Source organism: Rhopilema esculentum, chromosome 7, assembly GCF_057945365.1.
Source record: "Rhopilema esculentum isolate cy_ngs chromosome 7, ASM5794536v1, whole genome shotgun sequence".
Taxonomy (NCBI): Eukaryota; Metazoa; Cnidaria; class Scyphozoa; order Rhizostomeae; family Rhizostomatidae; genus Rhopilema; species Rhopilema esculentum.
The window spans coordinates 448,719-460,417 of record NC_142821.1 but is presented as its reverse complement, the minus strand read 5'-3'; the positions used below and the strand labels follow the sequence as shown (position 1 = coordinate 460,417).

At 39.3% G+C, this 11,699-nt stretch overlaps 1 pseudogene; it reads right to left on the bottom strand.

Moving 5' to 3' along the window:
• Window positions 1-2,013: 2,013 nt before the first annotated feature.
• LOC148959903 (uncharacterized) lies at window positions 2,014-11,103 on the bottom strand (annotated as a pseudogene).
• Window positions 11,104-11,699: the final 596 nt, after the last annotated feature.

The following is an 11,699-nucleotide window of genomic DNA, read 5'->3' as shown; positions in this document are numbered from 1 at the left end:
TGGCAGAAATCCCAACATTTAAAGCAAAACCTTTGGGAAAGACATTAATATTAAGCCATGGAAAAAATGAAATATCTTTCTATTATGATTTGATAAAGCAGTCTGCATTTTTCCGAGGGAAGTTTGTTAAGGGTGATGTTCTCTTGAACCTAACCATGCTGAAAAAAGAGCCGGAGCTAATGTGTCAAAATGTGTCAGCAGCAAATTTGTCAATGCCAAATTGAAATGCTGTGCAAAGTAGAACAAAATAAAGTGCAAGAATAGAAAAGTTGAACGTGACTTGTGAAGGTGCTTGTCAATAATTGGTGCCATGCCCCCAGGAATGAAAAGTGAAGAAGTCAAGATGAAAAATGAGAAGGGATATTTTTCATTCAATATTGCAAGGGTATTGCAACAGCACAGTCTGGTCCATTGGGCAGCAAAATGTACAGAGATGGCCTCAAGTTTTTGCTAGGAAAGGGTGTCCTGAATGATCAGGCAAAATCATTTGCGGAAGGTCAATTGCCAAAGATGATGTGCGTGACAGTGGCAAGAAAGAAAAGCTCTTCAAAGATAAGAAAGGGGGAAAGCAGCTGACAATCCTTGCTGCTTTTAGGGCAAAAGAGCTCGGCAATCAGATTCAAGCTCTGATACAGGTGAAAATGAAGTGGGTTCAAAAGTGAATAACCACAACTGTTATGACAATAAAAAAACTGGCATGAAAAGTAGATATTATCAGACAAAATGGTCTAGCTATTTGATTCCTATGGTGATGCCAAAACCTAAGAAGCAGCCTTCAAATTTTACAGGGAGACTACCCCTGGAGCCCGAGACCCTACTTGTTTATCAAAAAATACCTTTATTAGAGTCATTCCTAATTCAATTAACTGTATTTCGCCCATGCACAAGCGTATTTATTAGTCAAAGTGTAAAATTAAGTGTAAAAGAAATTAAGTGAAATCTATTAAACGCTAAGCATGTAACGCGAATGATGGCTACTCCTATTTCTCAATTGACATCTCCTCAAAGGCCAGATAATATGATATTCCTTTTTTTCACCCAAAATTGTTGCTCCCCCTTCCCCTAAAATGTTTTGTCGAAGCCATTGTTTCCTTGTGAAATGTACAAGGTATATCCACTGATCTAAAAAAAGACTGGATCAAGCTTCTCCAGCCTAGCGTTGATTCCACATTGCAGCGTCCATCTTGAGACCTCACCGTGTTGTATGAGACTAGACAGCAATCATGTTGGTTTCAAATCAACTTGCTTTTTCATAGCAAAATTCAAAGTAACCTTTGAAACAAAAACTTGCATCATTCGTAAGTGGCGTTAAGCATTATTGCCGTGGTATTAAGCTTATGTAAGGGAGAATCCACTGTTCACTTATTATCCTAGGCCTGTTGTATCTTAGAATGTTTAAGAATTTAATTATTAATGCACAATTTAAGGTGCAGCACTGTGTGTGCGCCCTTTTAATAAATGGCAGCCCAAAGCTTTCGGCGCGAGAGGTCTCAAGATGGAGAGACTCGATCAGCCTCCTCATGCTGATGTAGGAGAACAATAGGTTGTTTGATCCAGTCTTTTTTTAGATCAGTGGGTAAATCCCACCCTTCTATGTAAGGAGTTTGGAAGTATGAGGAAACCCACAAAATCGTCAGCCAACGATGATATCTTGCACATAAAGCTATTGTTAATTGCGTGTGCGTTGATAATTTGGAAAGATTTTCAAATGATGATTTCAATGATTTGCCCTTCACCACAGCCATATCTTGCTTGTACTTATAATTATTTGTTACACTAATGACCATGTCGTTAATTGATTGCCTGTACAAGCAAGCCCTATTTTGTTTTTGTCACGAAACGTAAAAGTAAATCAAATATCAAATAACTGAGACATCAAAAAAGGTTATTGAATCTCCAGTTTGGTTTTGAAAGCTCCCCAATCAGCAACATTCCAACCCTGGGGAAAAATATAATTTTGTTACAGATTGGTTTTTTTATTGAGCTGATATCAAGAAACATCGACTGCATGTATCTGAAATGGCAATATTTTTAATTGTTTAACATATTCTTGCCTGGAAAACATGAATGCTACAACAAATACTATATAAATTTCTAACACATGTTACTGTTTACATTGCAATGTCATTCATATTATTATCCAGTTACTTTTTAAAACATACCTCTACCAACATATTTACAACCCAACGATGGCAATAAAGTAATCTTTCAGGAAAATGGTCAGAATAATATAAAGGAACACGCTTAATGGACTATATTAACATTTCTCGCACAATTTTTTACATTTTCATTGAAGTATTGGTGTGAGGTTTTTTAGTAATGCAAACACAGATTACCAAGGACATAAAAGACTGTGAGAGACTAGTCACGAAACCTTGGGTAATTGAAGGTTTTGAGTTTGAAGATAATATCGAGTCAAGAATCTAGCCTATACGTGGGCGGCATTAGCAGTCGTTACGTCATCATCAGTAAAACCTTGTGATGAAACCTCGTTTCATGTCGATTGAGAGTAGGTAAACAATTTTAAAGAACCATTTCTCTGAAACATAATGACGTTTAAACTTTTGTTATCTAATCTTAATCTAAATTAATCGTATGAAATTGATATTTCATTTTGCCGACAGGTTAAGACCATGCAAAGCCGCAATGTAGATGCAGCGGTTTCAACAAGTAACAAGAGGTTTCTGAATGACTAAGGGACTGATTTGATTGTGTGTAGCATATTCGGGCTTATACAGTCAGTACTTTGCAGAAAGCGTAACATCTCAAGCCAAAACATTAAATGAAATTATTGCAAAGACCTGCTATGAGAGAGTTTGACTTGAGCGGATGAAACAGAGTTCTTTTTCTTCACTGACCATCTGCTATCTATGACGCAATGAAGTAAATATAACAAAATGAGATTTCCAAACAGGTCTAGCTTCTTTCCTTTAAAAAAATTGTAACTAGCTTCTTTCCTGTAACTGAAGAAATTTAGTTTCATCTAACAATATCTTACTAGTACGAATCGACCCGAATAGGCAAATAAATTGTATCGCAAACGTGTTCAACCAAAATATTTCACGAATATCACGAATTATGCGAATTTCACTGTCACAGTTATGTTTTCATTTCACAATACATGCTATGTATAACTCTATCGCTCTGATTTCAATTTTTGATAATAAGCTTTTCTAAAATTTCGAGTCTAAAACATTTTTGATCTTGCTGTCAAAAATTCAAATTTTCTTTACCCTGCTCTTGGGATCTATTCTAATTATATACAGGTTTGGTTGGAAAACTGAGCGTAAAATTGCTGCAGAATGTCTGTTCAGCTTTCTAACGACATGAATAATTGAGCAGTAACTCATTGCAAGACGGATCATTTATTGTGGATACAGATAAGAAAGAGTGAATGTTTCCCCAAATTTTCAGTAAGATGGCCTAACTGTCACTGCTTTATTCAAACGAAATTCACAGATGCGGATGACAACCTGAATGAATTGAAAACTTTGTCACTGTCCTTAAAACAGGTCTGTCAGATGAATAGATGCCAGAAGTCTAGTCAAAGTTCAGCAAAATTTGCAATCCACAATAAAAAAATTCAACCATTTGTCAAAGTTTGACGCCAACAAGACCAGAAGTCAACTTCAAAAATTAATCGGCTGCTTGAGTCAACTTCTAGCGTTTTTCTGAACTTCCAGCCGAACGTTTCACTTTTCTAATCACTGCAACGCTCCTTTGAATATAATCAGACTTACTTGAAAACAAGTTATTGCCCGCGGCAGCGCTGCTTTTGAAAACGCTGCTCAAAACGACAGCAAGTTTCAAAAATTGCTTTCATCAAATTTTGTTGCGATTAAATTAACTATGTTTTTGCAATCACATGACAATGCAGCGTTTGAGCTTTCCCTTGTTCTGTGTTTTTTTCGCCTTTTCTGTCGCTTCTTTACAGGTCTCGTTGCCTTTGTGATTACGAATATTACCCGTCAACTGTCCATTTTCTGCCTTTTGATATGAATGCGTTGCATGCTGCTGCCTTTTGCCATCAATGGGTGAAAACCGCGGCTGAACCAAGGGAGATCTGGGCATTCTTGGTGAACGAGGGGCTACCGAAGTGCCTGCTAGACTTGTGTTGATCGGATTCATGACTTGTCCTTCCCAGAATTGCTTTTTACGCGCCAACTTGATGATATCCGTTTATGCTTGAAATACTTCGCAACTCCTTCTATACATGGCTTGAACTCCTGTCATTTTAAAGAATTGCAGGTGCTACAGTGTGTTGTAAGGCTCTTATTTGAATAATTATTCCTCTCTGCAAGTCAGTTTATGTGTCCGTGTATATTCAAAAACAATCAGCGAACGCAAACCTGATTAAACTTTCATGAAGTCTTCGTGTCGATAAGACGCTTCAGGTACATTGCCAAGGCAACGAGCCGAAAAGCCGATTGACGAGGGCGTCGATGAGGAAATTTATCGGTTAGGAGCCGGTGAACGACACTTCTCGCATGGTCGATCGCTGAACGTCACGTTTAAATAGCTCTATTAAGAACACGTAGGAATCACGTGTCTAACTTCTGCGCTTAGTTCACAACAACAGTGCAGATATGAAATATGGTTGGAAGTATATGTATAAACGAAGGCTATGTTTATTGCTTTTAGTTATTTTTGCCATTTACAATAACTAATGGTCCTTCTGTTGGCTAAATAATTATTCAAATTTCTTTTCAAAAATTTTACAATCCCAAGTGAAATTTTTCAAAATAAAATTGATACCCTCCGGAAATCTGTAAAAAATGGATATGGTTTAATGAACAAAACAGAAAATATTGACAATTTTCTTTATTGGCGTCTTGTGAAATTTGCTTCATTCATTCATAGCTTGTATCGTATTTTAGAATCCGATGTCGTCATATATATTATCATAATATATTGTTATTGAAAAGAATATTATCATATCCTAATCATGCTTCTTTGATGTTCAACTGAATTTCGCAAATTGATTGAGTCCCTCGCTGTATTCAACTTTGCTAACACAGGGGTTGACGAAATCTCAACCCACGACAATGCCAATTCAAACGATTTAAAAATAACTGTTTCCAACTTTATCAGCTGGTCAAAACACGGTTTCTGATGAGATGGTTTAAATTTAGAAGCAGGCAGTTTTTACCCACGCAATAGACACAAAGCACGACAATAGCAACCTCAACATTTACGTCACTGGCTTTCAAAATGCAGGTGAGTGGAAAGAGGATTTTTAAAGCTAACGAATTAGCATTAAGAAAAGCAAACCTCGCCCAATGTTATCCTTTACATTATGCATGGCCAGTGGCGGCCTGGTCTTTTTCGCCTGGAGGGGCCAGCAACAAAATGGCGCCTATCATAACTAACATTATTGTCTTTTCCTGAAAAGATTGGCAGTCTGGTTATGCGCTTATATTTTTTAACCTTGAATGTCAAGCATAGACTTACCCTCATGAAAGCATAGGGTCCCAAGTATAACATTTTTTCACGGGGAAGTTGAGCCGACTCACGTACCAAATGGACTGTCTCTTCGAAGCCAATCCAAGCAGATGAACTAAATAGAAATGTGTCAATAACATGTTTTGGGAAATTCCAAGAGTTTGTAACTGTTGTGTTCATTTGGCACCTTGGAGGGGAATCTAAAACGCCAGAGAAAATGTCTACCTTTGTTTTGCTAAACTTGTACTTAGGGGCAAAAAACAAGCTAAAAACATACATATAGCACAACTTACAGTCATGAGGCAAATTAGAAGGGGCTCGGGGTAACAAATAATGGAAAGAGTCGGTCCTAGCCAATAAGTGGAGGATTCCAGTTACTCAAAAGGCTAGAAAATGCGATTTCTAAAATATCTGTGAATTCACTATGACACAAGCAAAAGGTGCTTGAAATGATTATAAGACTATGTCATTTGATACAAAATGAAGTAAATATTTCATCAAACTTTGAAGAAGTACTATAAAAAACCAAAAAACGCGACCGTTAAGAAAATTAGGCCCGACCCAACTTTCTTGTCAAAATCAATGTATGGCCCTTGAAAAAGAGACCTGGAGTACCTACTAGAAACATCAGCGACGCCGGAATGACCAAGGGGAAAAGGGGGCAGGCTTAAGTAATGGCCGGAAATGGCCGGCTTCAAGGGCACTTAAATGAAAAGAGCACTCTGGCCTCCTTGCCCATCCTATCAAAAGGCAACAGGGGCAGTTGACCCACTGTAACCCCTTCTCCGGCGTCGCTGAAAAACAAGAAGTCAATGTTCTGAGTTAAAAGTAATCTGTTAAATTTTTTCCTTTTGAAGAAACATAATAACAGCTGGTTTCATCATATTTTAGCTTTGAATGAACTTTTTAGCGCTATTTAAAATTATTTTATGCACTCAAAACAGTACGACGGGCTTATCTAGGAGGAAGCAATTAAACAACCGAATTGTCTGTTAATTAGGTCTCTGAAGGCAAGCAGAGCCAAAGAGACTCATTTAAATCTAAAATTTTCTCTAGAAGATTGACACAGACTGTCTTCGACACAGACGGACACCCTAGACACAGACTGTCTTCGGAGAATTTTTGTGTGCCCCACGAATGCTGTGCCCTCCACACAAAAGAACTTAACAATAATTTTCCTGACACTCCTCTAAAGAATTGATTAATTTCTGCGGTGCCCTGATTTGAGACTTTTCTAGGGGGTATGGGGCCATGCACCCCAAAAAAGTTTTGAATTTTAAGGCGCTTTCTTTGTCTCTGCTGACCTTTTAGAGACCTAATAACAAGACAAGCGGGTGTATCAAACTTTTTTCGAGTTTTCCGCGCCTTATACAAGCTTTTGCGCCCCTATGAAAAAGTCAGCTGGGGGGGGGGCGGCCCCCTTTGCCAGGCCGCCACTGATTGGAGTTTAGTTTGCTTGACGAATTCAACGGTGCATTTCAGAATCAATTCGTTGCTTGCCTGTTGTAAGCATAACTTTAAGAAAGGAGTAGACCACATAAATGGTCGTCGGGCAGTTGTGTAATAATACTATTGCCAAATATATCAGGTTCATTCTGTGAAGTGAATATTAGCAGCAATGCATTAAAGTCAACACGCACAAAAGTCAACATGTGCAAGAGTCCACTCTCCACTAAAGAACAATAATAGATATTTTTGCTAAGAAAAACCTTTTCACTTTTTTGTATATAATTCGCTCAACGTCAACCAAGTGAAATGGTACCTAATTCTGTCGGAAACCAAAGTTGAAATCGCATCAGGTGCTGAGGTAATCTTCGTAAAAAGTCAATGTTTGACAACACGGCAAATTACTCACCTGAAACGTTACAAAACATCGAAATATCTGGAAAGCCGAGAGTTTGACCTAGAAACCTTGCAGTGCACCAACGCAACACATCGGAAGATAACATCGTTATTGCCAAATAGCCAAAGAGATTTACGACAAATATTTGAAAGTCATTCTGAAGCAGGGCTAATTTCTGGTCGTTAAATTTTCTCGTTTTCATTCATTTTTGCTGTTTTATTGAAAGTGTCGAAAGTGTTTGTCTTGTGTCATATAATGGTTTAACGTAAACTGTATCAGTTTGTGTTGACATACATCATACTTGCCATAGATGCCCCTTCCCCTGTGCATCAAAACCCCTTATGCCCTTGACCAGAGGGGGCTGAAGGGGGGACAGGAACTCTCCTTTTTGCTCGCAGTGTCATGGAATTCTTGGGTCCTGCGATTAGCGAATGCTCCATGCCTATCCTTGTCGTAAAGTAGAACTATGAGAAAAACTATTACCTTGCATGTTTAAGGTTTTACTCAACTCTAATTCTGTAAACTACATAACATGTATATAACACAAACGAGAGGTGTAAATGTCCTTTGAAACAAATATAAAGAGGTGAACAATATAGTTCGTAACCAACAAGGTTCTTTGTTATCACAGTCTTCACTTCTCTAAAATGTCTCAGTAGCCTAATCGAGATGGTACCCGGCGTACTCTTTCTGATAGTCTTAGCTGAAGTTGATTTTGAGTACCCTCATTTTCTGTTGGCAACTGAGGCAAATCTTGCAGCTCAAATTTGCACTCAGACTTTGCATCTCGCGTCTCTGGCTTTGCATCTTGTGTCTTTGGCTCATATTGGCATTCAGACTTTGTATTCTCTTGTGGTGCTAAATCCTTGAGCGATACCTTTTGTGAGCATATCGAGGATTTGCTTCAATGAGCTCTACTTCATTCACGAGAGGATCAAACTTGGAGTCTCTGATATGTCGTTGATATTTACAGGACCAGGCGTAGACAGCCAGGTGGGCATTGATTGTCCGCTAGTAGATTTTCGTTGGAAGGAAAACATGCACCCATGTGGTATGGCATTTGTTGCAGTACATAGCAGAGACCATGTCACCAGCCACCATGTCTTTAGCGCCAAAGTTATAGCTCTCCATATAATTCCATTGTAACGCTCAACTTGCCCATTCCCTGCTGGATTGTAGCTTGTAGTGCGGCTAGTGGCAATACCTTTTTGACAAAGAAAGTTCTTGAGCTCTTTGCTAATGAAGCCACTTCCACGATCGGAATGAATATATGCAGGCATTCCGAATATAGAAAGCAGCGAACAAAGGCATTGTATAACAGTATTGCTGCTTATATCTATGCAAAGAAAAGCGAAAGGATATCTCGAAAATTCATCAATAACTGTTAAAGTGTACCTATTCTTATTACAGCTTGGTAGCGGTCCTTTAATCGATATTTGATCGTTCAAGGGGCTGTGTAGCTTTTATTAAGTGTTTGGGCTCCGGACGAAAGAATTGTGGCTTGCATTCAGCACATATCTTGCACGTGTGTGTCACTTCTCTGAAATCTTCCATTGTAGACGGTAGATTGCGAACTTTAACAAAGTGTGCCATGCTGGTAACGCCAGGATGGCAAAGTGATGCATGCAGTTCGTGAAGTTTTTCTTGATGCACCGTACTAAGGCTCACAGAAACCCTCGATAACGTATCAGCTAGAATGTTCTCAGCTTCTAATCTGTATGTAACATCAAAGCTGTACGTAGCCAGTTCTAGTTTCCATCTCATGATCTTATTTTCTTTTTATGTTTTGTGTAAAACATAAATGCAACTGACTTCTGATCTGTTATCAGCTTAAAATGCCTTCTTGTAAGACAATGCTTCCAATGCCACACAGCCTCAATAATTGTAGCTGCTTCTTTCTCTACCGCATGGTGCTTTAATTCAGATCCATGTAATGTCCTCGAGAAGAGTGCCACAGGATGACTATTCTGGTTAAGTGCAGCAGCAAGTGCGAATTCTGAAGCAGCTCTTTCCAACTCAAAGGGTAGTGATTCGTCAATGGCACAGACGACTGACTGTTCAACGTCTTTTTTAATGCCACGAATGCCTCTCGAATATTTTTCTTTCAAAAGGAAAAGTTCTATTTTGAAAAATCTTATCCATTTCGAGTAATGGGAAAAAAGTCCGCTAACTCGTTTTGACTCTTGATATCATTTGGCGGCGGTAACTTTTGGAGTGGTTTTAACCTTTCTGGATCAGGTTTTATTTCGCCTCCAGACACCAGACATCCTAGGATGCTGAGGCTTCTTGTTGTAGGTCAAATTCTTTCGCTTAGCTGCAGTGAGAAACCGTTCAAGGTTCTTGTCATGATGAGCTTGATCCACATAGAGTTATGTCATCGAGACAAGCAAATGTATCTTCGAGAGATTCCTCCATAATGTAATTGTCCATTGTTCTCTGAAAAGCAGCTACTCCATTATTGACTCCAAATGGGACTCTGCGAAACTGGTAAAGGCCCTTGTTTGCTTCAAACACGGTAAAATGTCTTTCATCTTCTTTTATTGGGACCTGATGATATGCACTTTTAAGCTCGATTGTGCTTCAAGCTCTGTTCTGTGAAATCCTATTCACAGTTTCATTTATTCTTGGAAGAGGATATGCGTCCAACTGGGTGAATCTATTGATCGTTTGTGAATAATCAATAACCATACGTTTCTCGTGCCCTTCATTTTTAGTGACGACGACCTGGGCTCTCCACAGGGAGTCACTGGGTTCTATAATGCCTTCTTCTAGCAGTCTTTTTGTCTCAGCTGCGATGAATTTCTGATCTTCCTCACTATATTTTCTTGACTTGGTAGCAATTGGTTCAATATATGTAGTAAGTTACTGAAACAAAGGTGGTCGATGTACATTCAGCGTTGTTAAGTTGCATAGCTTTGGTGGTGATACAGATCCTCCATAATTTATCGTTTTGCTTTCATGTTGTTCTTGCCAGTCTTGGCCTAGGATTATATCCGCACATATCTGTTATCTCATATCTGTTATCTCACATCTGTTAGCTTGTAAGCTTGATATCTGTTATACAGTACTCTTGCATTTTAGCTGTAAGTGATGAAGTTGCCATGGACACATTTTCGTTGGTTTCGCGCTTCTTTAATCCAACTTCCACTACTTCCAGAATCCACTAGAGCTTTTATGATTTCTTCATTGATTGAAATATCCACGCAAGCTTTACTTAATGTTTTTGCAGCAACTGTAGCTAAGGACGGACGATTCAGAGCTGCTGAGGCTTGCTCATCAAGGCGCTTTGATTGGCAGACTCTTTTGTAATGGCTTTTCTTTTGACAATTACTGCACGTGGCATCTCGAGCAGGACATTTTGAGCGTGGATGTAAATCAAAACCGCAGAATTTTTGTTTTCGTGAAGATGCTGCCGATAGTCTTTCTGCATTATCGTTCATGAGAGTGCTTTCTTCACTTGATTTTCCTGTGACAGCAGTGGTCGGCATAAAAATTACCTTGTAAGATTCGGAGCTTTTCTGCGCTGTATCGAGAGCCCTTGCTATCAAGGGGTGGAAGGCCGATGAAAGATCAAGCGGTTTGTTCTCCGGCAAGCGTTGTCGAATATTTCTTGAAATTATTCCACTGATAAAAGCATCTCGTACCGCTTCATCCCGGTATTGAGCAGCTTTAGCTTGGCAAAAGTTGCAGTCTTTACTTGGAGTTTTTAGCGCTTGTAAATTTTCGGCTGAAGATTCCCCTGGTTGTTGTTTTCGAGTGGCTAGTGAATGTTGAGCGAGGATTTCGTTGGGTATTTTCAAGTAAAGAGTTTTTAACATCGCAACGATTTCATTAATTAAATCGTGAACTTCTGGTGAAACATAGTTTACCAAAACACGCAAATCCAGGTGCTCTGGTCGCCATCGACACCACGTGCGAAGCAAAATGAGAAAATCTCATGCCACTTATGTATGTAAACGTGCCTTTCTTAGGCATTGCGTGCCTTTCCTAGGCAAAGAGTGCCTTTCCTAGGCATTTCGTGCCTTTCCTAAACATTGCGTGCCTTTTCTAAACATTGCATGCCTTTCCTAGGCATTTCGTGCCTTTCCTAGGCCTTACGTGCCTTTCCTAGACATTGCGTGCCTTTCCTAGACATTGCGTGCCATCCCGTGGCATTGCGTGCCTTTCCTAGGCATTTCGTGCCTTTCCTAGACATTGCGTGCCTTTCCTAAACATTGCGTGCCATCCCGTGGCATTGCGTGCCATCCCGTGGCATTGCGTGCTTTTCCTAGGCTTTTCGTGCCTTTCCTAGGCCGTACGTGCCTTTCCTAGGCATTGAGTGCCTTTCCTAGGCATTACGTGCCTTTCCTAAGCACAACGACCAATAGATAATATTAAAGTTAAAATTTGGCTACCAAGATCCACATGAATAACG